The sequence below is a fragment of the Lemur catta genome, chromosome 24 (assembly GCF_020740605.2).
Source record: "Lemur catta isolate mLemCat1 chromosome 24, mLemCat1.pri, whole genome shotgun sequence".
Lineage (NCBI taxonomy): Eukaryota > Metazoa > Chordata > Mammalia > Primates > Lemuridae > Lemur > Lemur catta.
The window spans coordinates 3,708,719-3,731,891 of NC_059151.1; the positions used below are offsets into that span (position 1 = coordinate 3,708,719).

The following is a 23,173-nucleotide window of genomic DNA, read 5'->3' on the forward strand; positions in this document are numbered from 1 at the left end:
TGGAAATGATGTCTAGAGGTGGAACAAGTAGCTTTGTCTCAAGATGTTGAGTTCCTATAAAACATTTTTAATACAAATTTTTAAATTATGTAAATTTTAAAGCTTCTCTCACCTTTAGCAGATGTTTCCCCACTATTGCTCACCCTAGGGGTGAGTTTACCCTGGAACATAACATTCTGATTAGTGTGGACAGAGACAGTCCTGGTCAAAGGCTGTGAGCTTCCCAGCCCTGGGAGACTGGGTGTGCAAGAGGTGTGCTCACTGCTACCTAACATCACTGCCTCTTACATTCACACTACTTTCTTTAAGACAAAATTGCTAAGTAGGTTTTACCCTAAAAATTTCATTTTTCTGATGCTAATCCTTAAATGTTCATCATTTTATTCCACTGATCATGGGGCACAAATTGAAAATTTTGATGATGAAGATACAGTCCCAATTAAAAGCAATTATTTGCAGATTGGAGAAAATCTTCACATATTGCATTCTGATATGGATAAGTTCACAATCAGGAAGGCACACAGAAAAATCAATTACATGTACCATGTGCAAAATTGATTTTTGCATCTTTTTCAAATATGGTCATATTCCTTTTCTGTGCAGAATATATATATGTATAGAGTAATGAAAGCTGGTGACATAATTAGTATTTTCTACCTTTATAATAAATCTGATTCCTACCAGGTAGTTAGGTTTTTTTTAAACTTCTTTTCCATTGCTATAGCTCCATGGCTCCAGTTAATCAAAGCAAGGCAGTTTATGGAGAAATCAAAATGAACGGCTTCCCTGTTGATTCTGTGCACACGTCCTGGGTGAATGTTGGGTGCACTAGGTGTGCTAAGGTAGTGACCATTGTCGTGGTCTTCAGTCATAGTCTTTCCAGTGAAGAGCATGACTATTTCTGATAGTTATTTAATGGAGAGCATGACTATCAGAAATTTCCTTTGGAAAAAAAAATAAATACAGAGGAGGGCTCTTAAGGAGAGAATGAAAAGAAAACTATTCTCTGGGTCTCAGACTTGGGTATAAACCTTGAGATAATTATATATTTTTTGTGGTAAGAACATTTCAGATCTACTTTCTTAGTAAATTTCAAATATACAATGCAATGTTTTTAAGTACAATTATCATGATGTACATTATATCCCCCAAATTTATTCATGCTGCCTAACTATAACTTTGCCTCCCTTTGACCAAGCTCTCATCTTTCCCACTCCCCAGTCCTTGGAAACCACCATTCTACTCTCTGCTTTTATGAGTTTGACATTTTTAGTTTCCACATATTAGTGAGATCATGCGGTATCTGTCTTTCTGTGTCTGGCTTATTTTACTGAGCACAATGTCTTCCAGGTTCATTCATATTGTCACAAATGACAAAATTTCCTTCTTTTTAAGACTGAACAATGTTCCATTGGGGGTGTGTGCATATGTGTGTATGTCACATTTTCTTTACCCTTTCATCCGTCAACATACACTTAGGCTGATTTCATATCTTAGCTATTGTGATTAATGCTGCAATAAACATGGGAGTAAAGATAATTTCTTCAAGACACTGATTTTATTTTCTTTGGCTATATACCCAAAAGTGAGATTGCTGGATCATATGGTGGTTCTATTTTTATTTATTTTTTAAGAACCTTCATACTGGTTTCTATAATGACTATGACAATTTCCATTCTAACTGACAGCACAAAGGTTTCCCTTTTCTCTACATCCTGCCCAATACTTGTTATTTTTTGTCTTTTTAATCATAGCCATTCTGGTATATGTGAAGTGATAATTCGTTGTGGTTTTGATTTGCATTTCCTTGATAATTAGTGATATTGAGTACCTTTTCATATATCTGTTGGCCATTTGCATGTCTTTTTTTGAGAAATATCTATTCAGGTCCTTTGCCTACGTGTTAATTGGGTCATTTGTTTTCTTCCTATTGAGGCATTTGAGTTCCTTATATATTTTAGATATTAACTCCTTATCAAATGTATGATTTGGAAGATTTTTCTCCTATTATGTAGGTTGTCTCTTCACTCTGTTGATTGTTTCCTTTGCTTTAAAGAAACTTTTTAGTTTGATGCCATCCTGTTTGTCTATTTTGCTTTTGTTGGCTGTGCTTTAAAGGCCATATCCAAAAAATTATTGCCCAGACCAATGTCAAAAAGATTTTTTTCCTGTGTTTTCTTCTAGTAGTCTTACAGTTTCAGGTCTTATGTCTAAGTCTTTAATCTATTTTGAGTTGAATTTTGTATATGGTGTGAGATAAGGGATCAATTTTATTTTTCTGCATATGGATATCCAGTTTTCTATGTTTATCATATTATTAAATGAGAAGCAAGTGCTGGATTCAATTTAGGAGAAGACATCATGCAATGTGTGAAAACTTGTTGGATTGTTTATTTGATAAATAATAGTTGAAAAGTGGCAGTATTCCCACAAAATTTATTTTATCAGGATTAAGAGTTCACATCTGGTTATGTTATTAAAACTAAGTATAAACAGTGCAGTGAAAGTAATCTTTTTAATGTAAAGAATTTACTGAGATATTTAATACAGAATTTCAGCCCTGGACCCCCAGATCCTGGGGTCTGGGTTAGGATCTGTCTCTGCTATCTGTTGCTTTGTTTTGATGAAATTTTTAAGGTTAGCATGATCTGTATCTGGTGTTCTCACCATCTTAACTGTTAAAATTTAAGTCCCTGTTACTCTTTAGACTTGAGCTAAGAAAACATTACAATACTGGTCATTTACTAGATTATATTGATATTGTCATAGACTGATGTTGAATTTTCATAAGGCTACTTTTCCTTATCTATAGAATGAAAATAATTATACTCACTAAGTCATTGGTCCCTGATTAGTTTTTTCCCTTCAGAAAAATGAAGAAGAAGTCAAAGCATAAACTTCTGATGTCACATAGATTCTTTTCATTCTCTTGACCATTTCAGCCTTATTTAAGACCACGAAAATCAGGAAAGAAATGCGCAAGACCACAGTAGGGAGTGATTGGTTTTATCATCAAAAGAGCTTCAATTAGGTGTCACCTGGTCCCTTTAAACGCATCTCTCTGAGTCTGATATTACTGACCAAAACAGAACTTGGGTGAGAAGGTGAAAACTAGTAGTAGGTAATATATCTTTTCATTGGATGAGGCTCCACTTTTAAATTTCTTCCCTACAGTGGGTGTTCTTCCTCCCCAGTGAAATTGTTCTTCTGTTGGTTTTCTTCTCTGCAGCCAGTTAACATTTATTGATTTGCTGTTGTGAGTAGAGATGTTTATTGCCCCCACTATTGCCTGTGCCCACTTGCTTATTCCTCATCTTCCCTTCTCTTGCAAGATGTCACAGCAGCTCTCTTCATAACAGATTGCTTGCTACTACAGAGATTTTTTTTTTTAATGGGAAATGTCACGAAGCTTGTAGAGGGAGGTAGTTATCAGAAGATATATTTTGAGAACCACAATTTAGCCAGTTTGAAAAGTTGTGCGGCTGCAAAAGCTGTGTGAAAATGCTTGTGAATTCATTTTTAAGGCATCATTCCTCTATCCTTTGCTTTATGAATAAATATCAGTATGAGCTGATGGCCATATGCCTTTCTATTGTGTTATTACTTAAAATTGCCTGGCAGTAAAAGTCATGGTGTTCATTTAGAAAATCAATGTAATGCCCAATTCATAAAATTTAGTGGAGATTATCACATAATAACAACTCTTTAAATTCTCAGTTAACATGTCATTTCCAATGTATCTGATTGGAATCTCATTTGACAGTTAAGGAGATTGAAACAGAGAGGGAGGTGATTTGCCCAAGCTTGCTCAGGTGGGAAGTGGCAGATTCTAGCTGATTCCCATTCTCGGGTTTTTTCCATCATTTGCTGCTGATTCTTGGTGGTACTCAGGTTTTCCTTATTTCTCCAATTTCCCGTATCAAAATTTGCAATGGCAGAGAATAGTAAAGTGAGTTTTATATATATACATATATGCAAATTTTACAAGTGTTAAGGAAGTTCTGAATATGCAGATTTTATATCCTTAAGACTAGACTAGCATTCTCATTTTTATATGTGTTATTATAGACTTATAGAACTAAAATCTTGCCTTGTGTTTGAAAACAATTCCTTAAAACTGCTCTTTGACACAGTTCAATTAAGTTCATCTTAAGAAAGCAAGTTTACATATGACTACAAACTTATTTTCATAGTTGTAATATATTCTGTGTTTTCTAGGTTAAATGTGGATAATATGAGCATATTGAGCGACAAGTATCAAAATAACAATTTTAAAATCACTCTTAATACTATAAAATATAAAATGTGAATAATTTTAAAATGCTTCTTACAGTGAGTAAATGATTTATGAATTGCAGCATGGAAACAATGACTGTTGTATTCTATTATTAATTTTTAATGATTTTTTTTTTATATTGGAAGATGTACTTTGAAACCTTCAAAGGATCCATGCATGGAATTTATGAAATAGACTATAATGGGTTTTATTGAAATGGTGACATATATGTTTTAGTAAATAATTAGAATGTATAGTAGTCATTTAGAACTTATCATAATGTATAAATGAAATTGTCATTCATGCAAACATCAGCATCAAATTGTACCTGTTTAATAATTGTCCCATAGGGATAAATGTTCGTCCCTGTCCTAGGGATAAAAATAAGTATAGTTATAAAATTTGCACAAGCTTGGACCAGTAGCACATGGAACCTTGTTATATGGATTAAAGTATCCAGCAGAATTTAAAGGAAATAATTGTAAATGTGCTTATACACTCACCCTCCATCTCACAAAAAGATGCTTTAAAACTAACGTGGCTAGTTTTTTCTACCTAAAGACAATGTTTCCTGTAAGAATAGACTTTTTGACCCAGTAATCCATTTTTCTACAAATTTGTTCTAAGACTTTGAAAAAGAAATTGGAAGAAAAAAATGTTCTTAGTAGTATAATAGCATAATTTTCCTAAAAAATAACTAGAAATGATCAAAGTTGTACCCCCAAATAGGGAAATGTATAAAGAAATTGTATCATATTCATTCAAAAAATATTATGCAGGCATTGAAGATAACAAATATAATTATTTATCTACAATTTACAAAGTCTTCTACAATATCTCATTTGAAGTTTGGAGATAGAAGTAAAAATGCTTATAAAATATTCTAAGTGAAATAGTAAAACAAAATTTCTATGTGCACTATGACTATACTCACATAAAATGCTACACATGGTCAAAGATTGGAATACATACACACACACACATATGTGTGTGTACATAGATACAGTTGCTGCACAGATGATGAGGCTGCTATAGATATAATTTTCTTTAATATTAAGATCTTTAAATCTAAATAGAAACTTACCCTCAGAGTAAATTCCTAAATTTTGGACAGGAGACATGGTGTGATTATTCCCCTGAGTGAATTAAACTAAACAATATTGTTGTCTTTTTTCGTGATAGAATATAATCCACAAAGCAAATCTTTTATTTTTATATAAATGCATAAATTTTTAGTTTTTCAATTATTTTTGTTATCAACCAAGATGAGATTTATTATAGTGGAATAATATTAGCTTGTTCCATAAAAATTAAATTTAAGTGTATTCACACTTTTATCAGCTTCCCAAAATAACTGGAAATATAACACTATCCCAGTTAAAGAGAAGGAAGAATGCAAACACATGCGTTTGTTTAGTTACAGACCCAACCAAAGCTATAACATGGATAATAGTATTTACTGTTTTCTTCAAGGGAGTTTATTGGAGACTCACACGTTTATATTTTTCAGCCTCTGGCTCAATAATATCTGAAGAGCATAGTGTTGACTTTTCAGTGAAAGAACAAATCTCATTCCTTTGAAACATAGCCTTGGCCAGCTAAGGAACCCTGTTCTCCATATAGACATGTTAGAAAATTTATTTCAGTTTAAAAAGGAAACACATAGCTAAGACTTAACTGTTGAAAAGTAAAATGCTGAATTAATGTGGATTTGTTCTTGCTATTTTTCCAGTTCCTGAAATGTTATTTCAACAAACAAACCAGTAGAGGTGAATAACTTTTAGTGTGAGTTCACATATGCTAACTGGGATGAAGACTTCTGTGCTCTCTCTCTGAGAAAGTTATAATAAGTTGACTAATTTACTCAGAATATGGGACTCTAGACCATGGAGGCCATGATTCTAATTCTAACTCCACCGCTGACTTATTAGTTGTGTGCAGGCTAATTATTCTCATCTATGAGCAGGGAATAATAACAGCTACCTCACAGGATTATTACGAGAATTAACTAGGATAATATTCCCAGAGTTCCCAGTCCTGTGTGTCTCATCAGACAGGTGGTCACATTGTCCCTCCCCTATCCTCCACCTGTCTCTCTCCCCGGTTCTCCCCCTCCCTGACTATGATGCATAAGTAATTGTCGGAAAATTAGCATGAATGTGCAGATGCATTTGTTACTGAATTAACTCAGCAGTGAACTTGGCATTCCAGCCCCAACCTTTCCCCTTCATTGACCCCTTTCCCCCTGAAACTCAGGAGTGCACCAGAACACAGAGTGAACTGCGAGACCAGCCATGCACATGAGCATTTTCCATCAGGGTTTTAACTCATCTAGTTCTGCCTCAAAAAACTAGACAGAGCTCATGTTGCTCACAATTAATTGACTCTGCCCGTGTGGTGGCTGTCATCAAGACCTGCCATAAAGAGGACAGCAGTCCAATAAAATCACAAACTCTATTTATAGCCCACTTGAACAAGTACTTTCCTTGAAGCTCAAGGAATCCTCCTTAAAAACACAGAAAGTAACTCACTAGTCCCAGGGCTAACTAGGGCAATTGCAGGCAGAAAAAAAGTGCAGCACGTGCATTTTTTCCAGTACTCTCCTATAGAAAGGATTTGTCCTACACATTGTCCCATGTCACCCTCACGCCACCAGCCAAGAAAGTAGACAAAGCAGATGCTAGCAACAAATTCCTGTTTTCTAGATTACAAAACTGATACCTAGGAGATGAGATAAATCGCTAGGGAACAGTGGTGGTTGGAGCAGAGGGAAAAGAAAAATATCTAAAGGGTAAGAATAATTTCTTGTTCCTATAAGAAAAAATATACAACTAAAAAGAAAAAAAATGTTGCATAAGGTACTTGCAAACTTAAAAATTATTCTTTCTCCACTTCTGAGAAGAGCATCAAAATATGAGAAATGAAACCGGATAGAGTCTTCGGGGAAACATTTGCAAACATGTTTGTATCTGTCTATAACATATACATGCAGAGTGATTCTATTTTAGGCAAGAAACACCTTTTTGAAGACCCCCAACATTAAAATGTGCTTAAGCTAAGACTGATCTTGAAAAAGACGGTAGGAATTTTTATGAGAAATTGTAATTGATTCTGGCAGTCAGCTGTGAAATAAACACATCTTTACTGTTTTTTTTTTTTTTTTTAATATGGGAGTTGTCTGCATAATTCCAGTATAGACACCCAAACACAAGGCTTTATTCATATGAGTTCGTTTATGGACCAGAAATCATTTTGCTCTTAAAAGAATCATTTTGGTTTTGACAAATGCTTTTGAGACTCTTCTTTAAGCCTGTTACCTGGAAAAGATAAGGCAAAAACTTTTTTGGCTTGAGAAGGATGTGTGGGCAATTAGCATAGCTACGTTGAAGTCTGCTCGTGTGTGTGTGTGTGTGTGTGTGTGTGTGTGTGTGTGTGTGTGTGTGTGTGTGTGTGTGTGAGAGAGAGAGAGAGAGAGAGAGAGAGAGAGAGAGAGAGAGAGAGAGAGAGAGAGAGAGAGAGAGAATGACAGAGAATGCCCTGGGTTAGCTGATTGGCTCCGTGCCATTTGAGATTCTCAGATTTACTGCTTCTCCAATCTCTCATTGTCCCAGCTCTGATTTATGGAGCTCAGAATGTCTTGAAAGGCAAGGGGTCTGGAGTTTAGGGTCTTTCTGTGACAGCCCTTCCTCTTCCCCCCACACTCTTTTTGCTCATGGTCCCCTTGGAGTGACCTTGCAGGGCTTGGCGTTTTCACCTGGGCTCGGTAGCTGGGGCGCCCACTGGAGCTGGGGAGCGAGCTGGGAGTTCCCATTCCTGGGTGATGGAGTCATGGGAGAAACTGCAGTGAGCAGACACAGGGGGACCTCAGTCCCTGAGTCGGCTTGACTGTGCTTTAAGCGGCTCAGGACGGAGCAGCTGCTCTGTCTCCAGCCTGCAAGTGCAGCCTGCATTTGTCACTGGCCACCGAAGTGTGTGTTTGTGCAAGGTGAGAGCTGGGTGCTTTTCCCCTTACTTTGGAGACAAACTGCCAGGTATGGCTGTCGATTGTGTTTGATAATCTGGATATATTTATATCACTGCAAATGCAGGACCTGGGCTATGTGTGGTTTTTATTTATTCCCTGTTCTGTGTCACGATCCATTCAGCTCTCCACGCTGTCCAAATGGTGGCAGCAGATCGGACACAGTGCTGTCCTTCCACGCTGAAATGCGATCATCCTAGGGCTGCTCTCGCATTCTTTCGTTAATTGCTGCTGCCAAACGAGATAGCTGTTTGTATATAGAATTTCAGTGCTAATATGAAGGCGTATGAAAACTGCTTCAGATATAAATCTCAATTGATAATTTTTTTTTTGAATACTTGCTTTGGTGTATTCTTTGCTTCACCCACGTTTTAGCGGCTGAAACTTTCAAGAGAGGAGAATGCCGTGGGGTCTGATTTGATGATAAAAGTAGTGGGAGTTTTCTGCGTATTTGCTCGTCAAAATGAAAACTTCTGCTTGGCTATTTGTGTGTGTGTGTGTGTGTGTGTGTGTGTGTGTGTGATTTTAAAACTCTGAGAACCAAAAGAAAACAAAATAATACTTGCTATCTTTCGATGTACTGATACTTAATTTAATCAATCTATAAAGCTTTTGTTATCAGCATACTTGAGTTTCGTAATTTCACATTTTGTGTACACAAAGACAACACAACTACTGGGTAAGCTTGTGAAAGTGCGTGGGAATACCAAGCCTTACTCACTGTGAGTATGTACAGTTGGAATCAAAACCATGCTCTTGGGTAAACAGACAGGACTTAATCGTGAACCAGTTTTGTATGTAAGCTCCTTAAGTGGACTCATTAAAAATATAAAGATGTAGATAATACTTACATTGTTTTGTTGTATCTAAATAGAGACACAGGTGATTTGTATTCATGAAACACTTATTCTGAAAAGGGGGAAAGTATGGGAAGTTGGTATTGTATAAGTAGGGTAAGAAAAAGTTAGAATATCTATCAAATGTAAAAATGAAGAAAAAGATAATGCATTAAAATGAGGAATAGTTATGAAGGAATACCAAACAGTACTCCAACCACTCAAATTTTTGCCTAATGAAAGAATAATAGCATACTTAGGGAAATTCAGAGTTAGCAAAAATGAAGTCAAGAACGAAGCTTCGTTATAAAATATGTTGTCAACCTGTGGAATGTACTTGTATGTCTTAATCAAGTTGAATTTTGTTGCTGAGATTTGTAAAATTAGAAGAAAAAAGTAAATTTTAAAAATTTATTTAAAACTGGTCTCCATTTCAGTAGACTTTGAAAACTAATAAAGTAGAATAAGTTTTATTAAAACTTAGTGAACATTAAAATTATTCAGAGCAATTAACAAGTAACATACAATATCAAAATTATCTGTCTCACTCTTGAATTATGTCAGTGTAGAAAGAAGATTCTAATACTCTAAACTAGAATGTCACCTCTTTTACATACATATTAACTACTCAGTTTCTTGTACACTTTCTTGGTTTCTTGCTCTCAGACTCTTGAGAAAACTGTGGAATGGTGAGCAGAAAACACCTGAGACTAACATTGTCATGCTTTCTTTGTAAGTTAAGAACAATAGTTTCATTTCAAAGATGTGGAACTTGACGTACACAAAACATTGATGATTGGCATTTCCATAGGAGAGATGTACTGAATTGTCTGTTCTGCCATGATCTAAAATTTGCCTACTTCTTTAAAAGTGTTTAACATGACTTTATCACCATGACTGAAAAGATATGCAGCAGCCTCCTATAGTGATACAGACACGAGAATATTCGTGTCTTTATGATGATGATAGTCCGATATGTTCAAATGGTGTGACCATGTGTACTCATGGTCATCTTCCATGTGAAAAGTCTAGAAAGTTAGTCAGCTATTTGATGAACCATAATCAATGTAAACAGTGAGGAAAAGCCTTGAATAGAGTCTGTGTTTACTCTTTAGATAACTAGCTTACTGCAACATGCAAAGAGGTTTAAAAAGGTTTAGAGATTATAGGGACTGACCTTAAAGCACATGCCGGTCTGTTCAAACACATTAACTTCTGTGCAATTAAGTGCTCTTAGTTAAGGGAAAAAGATTAGCTTTGACTTATATATTTGATAAGTATCTCTACTTTTCTGAAATGCTTAAACTTCTTAACGCTTTGTATCCTTGCTGCCTCTCTTCCTTCTTTCAGCCTTAGACTTTTATTCTAGACTTTAGATTTACTAAGTTCTTAATTTACTAAACCTTCTTTCTTTTGACCTGCATGCAATCTTTATACCTTGGTCAAGAAAGCAGTTAGGATTTATCTTTTGGGGGCTGGGGAAAGACTTACCTCCCCTGAGATCAAGAGATTACTGCCCACTGTCTGAGCAGAAAAATGGGGTATTTAGCGGGAAAGAATGGGATAATTGGCTGCCAGGCACGCAATGCCTGTCTACTGTGCCTAGAATCTCTGCTATTCACGTTTTTTACCCATCTAGTCTGTACCTAGGCTTGGAAACCTACCTCAACAGCTCTTTACACGTACTGACATAGCTACACTTTGACAAAGAGTTTTGGTAAACGGAGATTAAATATGATCTGTAGTCTGTGGGGGTGGCTTAAAGCACTATCAGTAGTTTTTGTGTCTCTTTCCCTCAGCCACTAAGTTCTATTTTGCCTACCAACTCTTCCCAAAGTAGTATAGATTCAGATAAAGTAAGGAGCATGCACACAACTTTTAACTGTTACTTCTAGATTCCTTAAAATAGACCTAGGTTGTTTGAAGAGAAGGAAGGTGGAAGGCAGGGTGTGTGCTACGATTGTTCCTCTGGTAGGTGTGTCCCCTGAGGCCGCACAGTGTTCCTAGAGACACTGGGTCCTTAGTGGACCCCTGGGCTGCAAAGACTTGGCCACTGGAATGGGCGCAGATGGCAACAGGTGATTCTCCATCGGAGACAGGGACTATAACCGTTTTCTGCAAGTCTGCTAATTTATCTCGAATCCAGTGTGTGTTCTAAGGAAATAGAAAGGATAGAGTCTGGTTGCTGAAAGATTGCCCAAGATCGTGACAGCTGTTGCCCTTGGCTACCACAGGAGGTACGCACCAAAGTTATTATCTCAAGTATCTCTTATTACAATCAAAACGATTCCTGTTTCTTAAACATTTATTTCTACCAGGGCAGGCTTCAAACCTCACGAGGTTCCCCTTGAGAGCTACCCGTCACCATACATAACAAATAACTTTTAAAAAATACTAATAACCAATTAAATAGAAACTCTTTACATTTCACTAGCCCCCACGTTGTCATCAATATGTATTTCAGATAATCTTTAAGACGATGTTGTTCCAACTTCCAAATGTTTCTAATGGGCAAGGAACCATCAAGAGGAAATTATCACAAAGTTTCCTGTGATAGGCATATTGGACCTTCAGGGAATTTCCAGGAATTCTGCCCTAATATATTAAAATCGACAAAACAAGATTTTTATGTGCTGTCTTGTAATGAAATATTTTAAAGATCAGCATTCTTTGAATATTTTGATTATAAAGTATAAAACAAATTGTAGGCTGTCCCTTCTCCAACTCTTATTCTTCTATAGAATCAGGTTTTATTTGACTGATAAGTCTTATCAGAACACGCCAGTGTGTTCAGAGGGATAATTTTGTAGCTAGAAAGAAGTGTCTCCTTTTCTGTTGAAGTTCAAATAAAAACTATAGTTTAAAATATAGGTGATATGGTGAGGCCGATAGATCAGGAGAGATTGCCATTGAAAAGAGAGTCACTCCCAAGTTCCCAAGAGGACAGGGACAGGCCACACCGTGCAGGGGCCATGCAGGGAAGCACTGGGGTCTGTCGGGAGGCGGGGGAGGAAGGAACCACAAGGCAGAGTAAGTAGACTCAAGATTGGCTAGTTTGTGTGATTTCAGTGGGCTCTGGGCTGTCCCTAGTTGTTCAGTACTTGGCCCCAAGGTAACTAGGGCAGATGGATAGTGGCCCAGAGTGGGGGAGCCTGATGGGGGAGGTGGTTGGGCAATGTGCTCTGGGCTGGTTGGTTCGCACGTGAAAGGCACACACCCAGGTGAGCCATTTACCATCTCTAGGTATTGGCCGGCCCTGGGATGGCAGTCGCCCAAGGTCTCAAGGCTCCAGATGCCAAAGCGTCAGAAATATAGAAAATAAGAAAGCATGATGAATACAGATTAACACACCCAAACTGGAGCAGACTACGTAGAGTTATTGTGACAAGTGTGGTGTTCATCTGGTTAGTCCGTTAGGGATAACACTGTCTTGACATCAAACGTCCCCCTTCTGTTCGGCTACCTCTCTTAGTGTACTCCAGGGAGGTTTTTTAAAATTTGTTTTTGTTTTCTAAATTCAATACTTAAAACCAAAAAAAAAAAAAAAGAGTTGAAAAGAAATGAATCCTTTTTACTGAATGCATTTGGTACATTTACTAATACTTGCCCTCTACAGCTATGCATTGTTGATTTAGAGACTAACAATTAGTGCTTCCACATTAGGATTCCAGTAAAACCCTAAATGAGGTTAGATTTATTAAAGAAATTATCTCTTTGCAGGTTTACCATTCACCTTTGGTTGAAATCATCTTCAGGTACATTACAGTTACTCAATAAATAATTGTTAAATGAACAAATGAATAAGCCAACCAAACTTAACTGGTGGAATTTTCTACAAATTCCCTAAAAGTCTTTAGTTTATTTGCAGTCTGATTTTCCTAATAAAGAAATTCAGAAAATAATAGTAAAATATGTTGATTATTTTGCTTAAACAAAAGCTGAATTTCCCATCACTTAAAAGCATCCATTACCAGCCATGCCTTCATAGGCAAACATAAAATATGGCAAAGGATGTATATAAATTGAGTAGCAATTCAGTTTTCAGCTGAACTGACAAAATTGTTATTCATAGTGTCCCTCCTTCTCCAATAAGCAACAATATACACAGGTATCAAACAACTTTTAAACAGTTGACTAGGATAATTAACTTGAAAATGAGAATAGATTAACATCTGCTAAAAACAGCCTGTAATCAAAGGAGAGACTCAAAGCATGGCTCTTCTCTTGTATTAATATGTCTCCTTTCCATTTTTTAAACATTTAAGAAAGGAGAGAGCATATATATGGTGTTTCAATGGAACTGGATTTTTTTAAATCTCCCTATTTAGTTTGTCCATTGTAGTTATTAAAATTCCCCACTGGAATTTCATGTGTAATCAAATGTGAAACTTCAGAACAGTGGGGGAAGAGTGAATGAGTCAATAAGAGGTATTGGGTATTAGTACAACAAGATAGCCATTTAGAAAAAAAAAGAGTTTATCTCTTATGCCAAAATAGATTCTAAAAGAGGTGAAGGTTCAGATGTAAAATATGATATTATCAGCATGCTAGAAGGCTTTGGTGTGCTCACTTGCACAAGGTAGATGCTATACCTACCATGTCACTAAGCAGCCATGAGCAAGGGTGGAAATGGCATCCTGCCACTCGAGGGGTGCCTGGGGGTAGTGGCAGTCATGGCAGTTGCCACAGCAGAAGGAAGGTGTCAAAAGTGAGCCTTTCTCTGTACCATCTACCCCGGCGTTCTCTACGTCTTTCAGGCTTCCAAGCTTCTGAGAGGAAGGAAAGCAAAGAAGGTATAAATGTAAATCACTAATTTATTTTTTAATTGCAAAGCCGATGCCTGTGTTTTATGCTGGGGGCCAGACAAGCGTTAAGAAAAAAATGTAGACTGATACCTTGCTCTTAACTTTCCTGATTCCAAACTCTGACATTTGATTGAGGCCTCAAAGTGGCCCCACTCTCTGGGGTATCTGTAGGTTTCTCATCTGCGATTCCACTGGTGTGACAATGGAATGACGCACTGCCACTTGTGTGCTGGCCCTCCGGAGCTGCTAGTGGACTAGACTGAACTGATTCCAGAAGCTGTCCAGGGGTGTGTGCTCGGTGTGTGCAAGAGGGCTTCATTTGGAAAGGTGGTCTTTAGGGTCTGTAGATTCCTTTTGCTTTTTCACTTCCTGTTCCTCCAGTTAATTTCTTCATCCTGGAATTCCTCACCTCCCATGACCTCCCTTACCTTTTCACACCATCCCCTGACCTAGATAAAAGAAACGCTTATGTCATTCACGCTAAGTTTCTCAGCCTGGCAGGCTGTTTAGAGCAATGTGCAGTGTTCCTAGCAACAGATTAAGGCAAATCCGCAGAACTTCAAAAGCCTGCAGGCGTTGAAAAATCACAGAGAACTACCCAGTTATATTTGGAATTTCTGCTTTGCGGTTTTGTAGGAGCTAAGGAACCCAGAAAGTTTTTAAACTTTTAAAATTTATTATTAATGGAAACTTGGAAAGTACAATCAGTTTTCTAAAATAGTCATGACTAATTTAGTCAAGGTGTTGAGAATGAAGGCCAAATGTGTCTAGGCTCACTTTTTAAGTAGTGTATTTAAAGTTCACTAAAAGTCACACAAAAGTGATTTTAACTATCAGAAATATTTTGTATTAGTTAAGAAATATTTTATATTATTTAAGAACATAAGATATCAGATCAGCTAGACCTGTTTTAAAATCCATGAACAAGTTGTTTGACGATGAAAAAGTTATTTAATCTTTTTAAGCCTCAGTTTTCACATCTGTAAATTAGCATAATATTGAGAAGTTTAAGTGATAAAATTTGTGCATATGGATTTGTCTACAGTAGAAGAAATAATAAAAATCTAATCTGTGAATGGAGATATTGTAGCAAACAGGGTTACAATGATTTTGTGGAGGAGTGAGTTTTTAAATTTTTTTTTTTAATTTTTATTTATTTATTTATTTTGAGAGGGAGTCTCGCTCTGTCACCCTGGTGAGAGTGCAGTGGTGTCATCATAGTTCACAGCAACCTCAAACTCCTCGGCTTAAATGATCCTCCTGCTTCAGTCTCCCAAGTAGCTGGGACTGCAGGCACATGTGCTACCATGCCCGGCTAATTTTTCTATTTTTAGTAGAGATGGCGTCTCGCTCTTGCTCAGGGATGAATAACATTTTGTATCTACTTTTGAGTTGCAAACAATCTAGACTATTGGTCAAACAGAAAGATGCCAGACAAGATCAGCTTATAATTCTTATAATGTGATTTTTTTTTTTTAAAAAAGAGTCTTTCATTCATTGTAGGAAATGTTTCTAAAAAGAAAAGCAATCGGTAGGGCTGCTAAGGAATTGCACAGAGTTTGAAGAGACAGACTTAAATGAGGATCTGTAGACAAGAGCAGTTTTGAATGAATGATGGAGTTCAAATTTGGCAGCATTGACAATGTCATTATTGACATCTGCAATGATAGTAGGATCAACCCAAGCTTTAGTCTCAGGCAAACCTGGAAAACATGACTTACACTTTTGTGTCGTTACTTTGACTGTATATGGGATGTTGTCTTGTGGTTTAATGGTGCACCAAAAACTTCAGTATGTGCCAGAGAGTAGGAGAATGAAGTGTCAGGGAAGGATCCTTAGTATAGTATCTGTGTTACTTTCCTAAGGCTGTTGTAACTAAGTTCCACACACTGGGTGGTTTAAACAACAGAAATTTCCTGTCTCGCATTTCCAAAAGCCAGAATTTTAAAATTAAAGTGTTGGTGGGTTGATGCTGCCTGGGAAGGCATTGGGGAAGGATCCGTGCCAGGTCTCTCTCCCCTTCGGATAGACGCAGAAGTTCCTTATCTTGCAGATGGCCATCTTCACGTGTCTCTTACTGTCATCTTTCCCCCGTGCATATCTGTTTCTGTGTCTAAATTTCCTCTTTCTAGAAGGACATCAGTCATATTGGATTAGGGTCCAGCTTACTGACCTGCTTTAACTTAATCACCTCTATAAAGACCCTATTTCCAAATAAGGCCGCATTCTGAGGTGTACTGGGTTTAGGACTTCAACATACCTTTCTTGGGGACGCAATTCAATGCATAACATGGACCCAGGAGAAATGATAGTCGAGAGAACCTAGGGCAGTTCGGGAACAGGACTGGCTGCTTTACGACCTCCATGCCAGTCACAAATGTGGCCAGTGATCATCAGCACCAATATGGCGTCAGAGCTGGTCAGGAACGCAGGATCTCAGGCCCATTCTAGACCTGCTGAATCAAATCTGTGTTTTTACCTAAATCCTCAGGGGTTTGGAACATTAAAATCTGAGAAGAGCTGTTCTAACTCTTAGAGGGGAAGCCCCATTCTCAAATTCCAAGATGGGGAACCAAAAAGAACTGTGTGCAGGGACCCCATAAATACGTGTACACAGCAAGTATGGGACATTATGCTGGCACAGCTGTGACACATTTATTCATAGAGGTCATACTGAGCTCTGGAGGTAGTTTTAGGAATTAAGGTTCAAGGACCATTTACTCCTCCTCTTTCTGTAGATCATCTCTCAGGAGTGAACTTGGGAGATCGTCCTATGTGGCAGAGATAGCGTGCATTCTTTTTCCCTACGCTTGGCTTTGCTTGTGTCAGTTGTTTCTTTTCTCCCAAGCTGGTCTACAATTTGAGTCAACCTAGCCAACTGAATCACACAATTTAATTCTGAAATAAGGCTCGTCAAGGAAAAAACTTTCCCCCAGTAATGGGGAAAAGGCATTTGAGTGTACAACGTCGTTTTTAAGTGATTGAAAACATGTGGTGAACTCTTGCTTCACTTACTTTTCCCTTTCCTGTCTTTGTGCTTCCCTAAAAGCGTAATTGATCCAGACGTTGTGGTTGTAGTGTCTATGTTACATGAAGGCCAATGGGAAGAGAAAACTTTAAAATAAAAGAGGCAGAATTAAACTTTGTCCTAATGTCATCTTCGGGCAAATGCTTATAATAGCAGGGGAACAAATGCAGCTTCCCGAGAGAACTCTGAGGTCATGATTCTCTTGGGGGGTAGGGACTTGAAGTGACACATGATTATTCACAGAAGTAAAATTTGCTCTAGAGGAGTCTGCTTCCTTAAAATCCAAAGCATCAACAAGTATACAACATGGGCAGTATTCTGATTACATAAAAAACTGCCATGTTGTGGATAACCTTGTAGGTGAATTTCCCTACATGAGAATGAACCTTTGTAACTGAAAATTAGAGAACTCTTGATAATATTTGTACCATTTTCTTCCAAGACCCATACTTGGTTTAGGTTCCTAGATAAGCATTGTATTTCTGATCCGCTGGCTTTATCTGTATACTAAGCAGTAACAACATGCTTTGAAAATGTACTAGTGTTACTGGTCTTCAAGTGGAGGATTTTCCCAGGTTTTGGTGATCAGTAAGAAAAGAATTTCCGGATGCACCACATAAGCCAAGCAAGCGACAGCTTTTTATCGAGAGCAAAATGACACTCTCAGAAAAGAGTGTGAGCAGGCTTGAAAAAGAGTTGCCGCACTGGGAGGAAGTGGTTGTAGATCTTTTGTAATTTTACTAATTGAGGGGAGGAATATTCAAGGCCAGGGGGTTGGGTTTTACTAAGATTTTGGGTAGCAATTTCTAGAATTGGGTTCCCTCGCATTTTCATACGTTATATGGTTGTCTCAGAACTGTCCTGGTGATTTCAAGGGCAGAGAAGTTTTACAACCACAACGTAAATGATATTATAATTAGCCAAAGTTCAAGTAAGGTGGCAGAGATAGCTCCCAAGGTGGTTCTTGCCTGCGGTTATCAGCCCCTCTAGTGAGGCTTCTGCTTAAGACTTATTTTAACACCTGCACCTGATCTGGAAGCCCCTGCATCCGGCCTCCGCCCTGTCTCTTAGTCTCCTCCTCTCACCAGCAGCATCACTGAACTGTCTTCATCCTCCTTTTTGTTCACATTCTTTATTGGTTCCTATATTGTCTAGAAAGAATAGTGGGCATGTACAGGTACTATGCACCAGCCACTCTCCTAAGTGCTTTGCAGACTTGACCACTTTTAATTCTCACAACAATGCTATAAAGGACAGGAGGAAATTGCACAGATGAGGAAGTTAAAAGAGAGATGAAATGAATTGCAACATCAAGCAGAGTCAGATTTCCAGTCTGCTTCCAGAGCCTGTGTATGTAGGACCACTGTGGATACGGCCTCTCAAGAGAGACGTGTAATCATTCCAGATGTATCTTTAAAAGGCCAAAATAACTACTTTAAAATGTGTTTTTAAAATCTCTTTTATTGCACGGACAACTATTACTGCAGATGTGCCACTCCACCGCCTTGTTTCTGAAACTGTGTCCTTCCTGAAGTGATACATTGGAGGCTCATTGCCTTTTGGATAGAAGCCACATGAAATGATTTATTTCCACACCCTCCCTCCCCACTAACTCCTACCTCCCCCTTACCTGGCCCCACCAAGCACACGCTCTCTTCCTTAGTCACACGGAGGACCCACCTCGGATGTCTTCTGCTGCCACTATATGGGGCTCCTCACCTTTACTAGTTGTTGTTATTGTGGTCTATATTGGGTTCTAATAAAAATCATAAGTCAGTTGCCACAAGCTGAGCATCGTTCATGACATTTTCTTGAATAACTAACTACCTTAGATAATATCTAACACATGTTTGACACCTGCTTAATTTCAGAGAGGGAAGGGGAAAACACAACAATTGCCATGAGCTACAAGTGGCAGCTGCTCCCATTGCTTTTGGGAGTCATAATAAAAGAGAAAAGACCCAATAATAATAATTACACCAATTATCTTAAACAATAAAAACAATAATTTATAAATATGCATTGCTTAACACAGTCCTTGCTTCAAAATACCTTTCCCAAAGAGGACAGTGTGTATATTGATTAAAATTTGGATATCAGAGGATGGAGACTTTTTAATGCTCCGTATTCTTACCTTTTATCAACACTGTTTGTCCAAACTTGAATCCCTGACAGCAGTGTTTATGTTCACATAGAACCTCTTTATCACTGGGGATAAAGCCTTACACCTGCATAGGTCTCCTCATAATTCTCACATTCTTAAGAATAAAATGATTTCAGTCTTTTGATCAAGCAGGTGCAACACGTATGCTTTTAACTGGAGTTAACTTAGAAGCTACAAAGAGCCTCTCTTAAAAAACCCAGTGATCTAAATTTGGTTGGAGAGGACAGAACAAAACAAAGAAGCAAAAAAAAAAAAAAAATGATAGAATAAACTTAAGTAAACTTTGATTTAAAAAAAATTAATTAAGAGTGCCAAGTTCACAACTACCCAAGGGATATAAGGAATCTTTTTTTTTTTTAAAAACCACATTTCAAATCCTGCCCTTCAGCACTGAGCTTGTGTAAATAGAAGCTGTGAAGACAAGATAAGTTTTTGGATGAACACTTGGGCCCAGGAATCACGCGGGGTCTGATAAACCAGGTGGCCCTGTGTGTAGAGCTCTATAGTGGGCCGGTCCCACCCGGCAGGTACCATGTCTCATTCCATATTATTTGTTCCATAGCATTTGTTTCTCACTCATAACTGCTGTAGATCCAAGGTTTGGGACATTTAGCAGGATCGGCCCTGATAGCTTTGGCTCTGCATATTAAAAGGAAGCCCATGAAGTGTGAACACAGCCCCTACCTGTGATGCGTTGACATTGTTGAACTAGAACTTTTATAAGTCAAAATTAAATTAATTTTACTTAGTATTGTGACACAGCTTGTTGGTAGTGGCCTTTCAGTTGTCTTGAAGTTGTCACCTGATCAACATGAGCTCATCTGCATTACAAAACCCTGTGGATGAAGGGTGCAAGCAGATAAAGAGATATATCGATTATGCAATTAGGCAGCATCCGTCAACTTATAAAACGTAAAACTGCTGATCATTTTAGATGTCTGATTTTAGTCTCTTCTATTTGGATTTGGTCACTAAAGTGATACAAAGACCGTATAAATGGGGACATTAGCTACCATAATACCTAGTAGAGAAACCACAAAGAAAGCTATTTTCTTTTACTTATCTCAGTTAATTTGAGACTTAGCTATTATCCTGTTGTTACTTTGTGAATGGGATCTCGAATAACTGTTCAGTAGGCTGCTTCCATTCCCTTGCATTTTATACTTTTTCAGAATCTCTTTTTATATTTACGTATATATTTTTTACTTATTGGGCTTATGGCTTTCAGGTCATATTGTTAGGCAAGAAAGCTTAAATTGATAATTCTGATTCAAGTTTAGATCTCAAGGATAGTGACTGAAAATTACATGAAATGTGTTAAGAGGAACTGTACTGTTCAGAAGCTGCAGAGCATAGTGTCTAGGAGCCCAGATTTAGGAGCTAGATTGTCTTGGTTCTAGTTCCAGCTCAACTCTCTACTGAGCCCTTGGATAAGTCATTTAACCTCTTAAGTTTTCTTATCTGTGAAATGGGAATAATAGAACTTACCTCATAGGGTGATAATGAGAAATTACTTAGACTAGTTCCTGGCTTACATAAGCCCAGGTATGCATTAGGTGTTATTAGCATTATCATTGCCTTTTACTATAGCAGTAGTTTTGCCTGTTTGTTTATTTTTGTTTGTTTTTAGTAGACTCTTTTCTTCAAGTGAAATCGGACAAAGAGGTCCAATATACATGAAGCAGGTGAAATCCAATTTTGCCTGGTTGGAATGGTGGTGAGAATTGGTTCTTCTTGCCTCACCTGAGTGCACCTGTATACAGAACACATTTGGGGAACACAGTTTATTCAGCAGGCCTGGGAATCAGCAGAATGCTCGCTGGTAGTCTGTAACAACTGAGCTGAGAAGTGTCAATTAAGCAAGTAGTTTTGAAAATTAAAATAATAACAAAAATAAAATAATACAGGCGCTGTTCTTAGCATTCATAAGCTTAGAAGTGTATAAGCATGCTTGCTTGGCACATTCCCTTTAGGTAAAAAAGACCGAAAAGACAAGGAATATGCCTCTCAAACTGTTGAGTATTTTAGATATAGTAAAAAAGACGTTGCCTGTTGAATTTGTATTTTATATGTGCTGTACTTGAGTGATATGAAAGGGGATGCATTAATATATTTACTCCTCGAGAGAACATTTCAGGGTTTCTCTTTTGAAATAAATGCATGACTAATATGATCTAGTATTCAGTGCTGTATCCCATGCCACCCCCCTGACCCCTCCAATGAGTGCAGCGGAACGTAGGTGGGTGTTTAAGACCTGTGTTTACTGTATATGTGGGTTGAACTCTCTCTTTCATTTCTATGAGTTCCCAGGCTCTGGAATCAGAATGTCTGGATTCAAATCCTGACTCTGCCGCTTTCTACCCAGGTGTGGTGGCCAAATGCCTTAATCTTCCTTAGTGGCTTCACGTACAGATTGGAGGGAGGAATGCATCAGTATCACAGGACCGTGATGAGGACCGAGCAACGTAAAACATCTTTATTATTGTTATTACAAGACAATAAATGAAGTCCTCCAGGTCCACGAAATGTGCAAAACATTACAAAACTGCCAGTTTACCTCAATCTGGCCTCATAAAATGTGGAGCAATAAAGAAAACAATTATCCCATGGTCATGAATTCAGCCCGTCAGGAGAACTGGCAGGGCACGTTATGTGCACGTCAGCTGTGGCAAAAATTAGTCAACATTGTTTGTAGAATGCCTGTGATGTCTGGCTTTTACCAGCTGTCTGGGAAAAGGAGACCATAGCTTCCTTTTTGTGTTTAATGTGGCCTGCCCGCCAGCTGGCAACAGGGGAAGGTTGATTGAGGGTCTACTCTGTGCCAAGAGCATCGTGTAAGTTGTGTCATTTGATCCTCCCAACTGGATGGTAGGGTGGGACCAACGTGCCTGATGCGGGCGTGGGGGACTGTGGCTTAGTGAGGTTCAATAACCTGGCCAGGAACCCCCACAGGTAGCAGTGACAGTCAGGCCATACCATTGCCCGCTGTTGATGATGCCACAGATGCTCACCACTGACCAGCTGGAGTTAGCAGTGAAAACCAAAAATTTCAAATTAAGTCATTATTTGCATATCATTTGTAGAATATACAAGTTCCATTACAATTTTTATGGTCGCATTTATGTTTCTAAAACATTAGATTGATGGCACAGTAATATTTTCTATTTAGGTTAATATTGTCATTAAAATGCTGCGTCATTAGTCAGATAGTTCTTTTGTTGCCTGTATATGTGTAATAACACAAAAATACATTAACAGAATTAAAAGTTGGACTATGAGTCAGCTCTGCATTCTAGTTCTAAGTTCTTTTATTACCTGTGATTTACAAGTGAGGAAAGATTAAGCAGCCAATAAGTGGCAGAGCCAATATCCAAACTCAAGAGACAAATATGAAGCAAAGGAAATTTATGCTAAGAAAAATTTGATAATAAAGTCATAAATTTGGAATTTAAATTTTTGACTTATCCACTATAGATCAGAAGGCAGATATTGGTTTTCAGTCATTCTCTGAATAATATTCACTTTTCTCAGCTAATAAGATAATCCAATTTAAACCAATCAACAGCAACACTGCTTGACCATTTATTCCATCTGATGGAATTAATATGGATTTAGAAATTGGTGTATAATAAAAATAAGAAAAGAAAGAAAAGGCTTTATAAATATATTTTAAAATAACTTACAAATATAAATTAGCATATATTCATGGATAGACATTTTATAGAAAGTTTGCTCATTTAAAAGTTGAGTCTTATCAACTTTTTTTGCCTGTGATTTTCATTAATGCTGGGAGGAAAATTTCTTTAAAATGCTTTGTTCTGTAGAATTACTAGTGACCATATTAAATATAACATGGAAAATCTTGTAATGTTATTAGATTGAAAAATATACAACTCTTCTTACAGTGAAATGCAATTGTTTTCAGAGGAAAAATTTTTGTACATTGTTTTATGTGTGCTCCAGCACACAGGTCTAGAGCATAGTATAAGCCATTAGTAAATACCTATTGAGTAGATGTATAAAACGTCTTCCCTGAATTACAA

General features: G+C 37.6%; 1 protein-coding gene across 4 annotated transcripts in view; it reads left to right on the forward strand.

Moving 5' to 3' along the window:
* The window catches only part of ARHGAP24 (Rho GTPase activating protein 24), a 289,475-nt gene that overhangs the window by 179,310 nt on the left and 86,992 nt on the right, over nt 1-23,173 (forward strand). The window contains exon 1 of one of the 4 annotated variants that reach the window (XM_045536756.1): nt 8,102-8,261. The exons of 2 other annotated variants lie outside the window; for them this stretch is intronic. The gene's annotated coding sequence lies outside the window, so the exon portion shown is untranslated. One more of the 4 variants, XM_045536758.1, reaches the window with a different exon arrangement.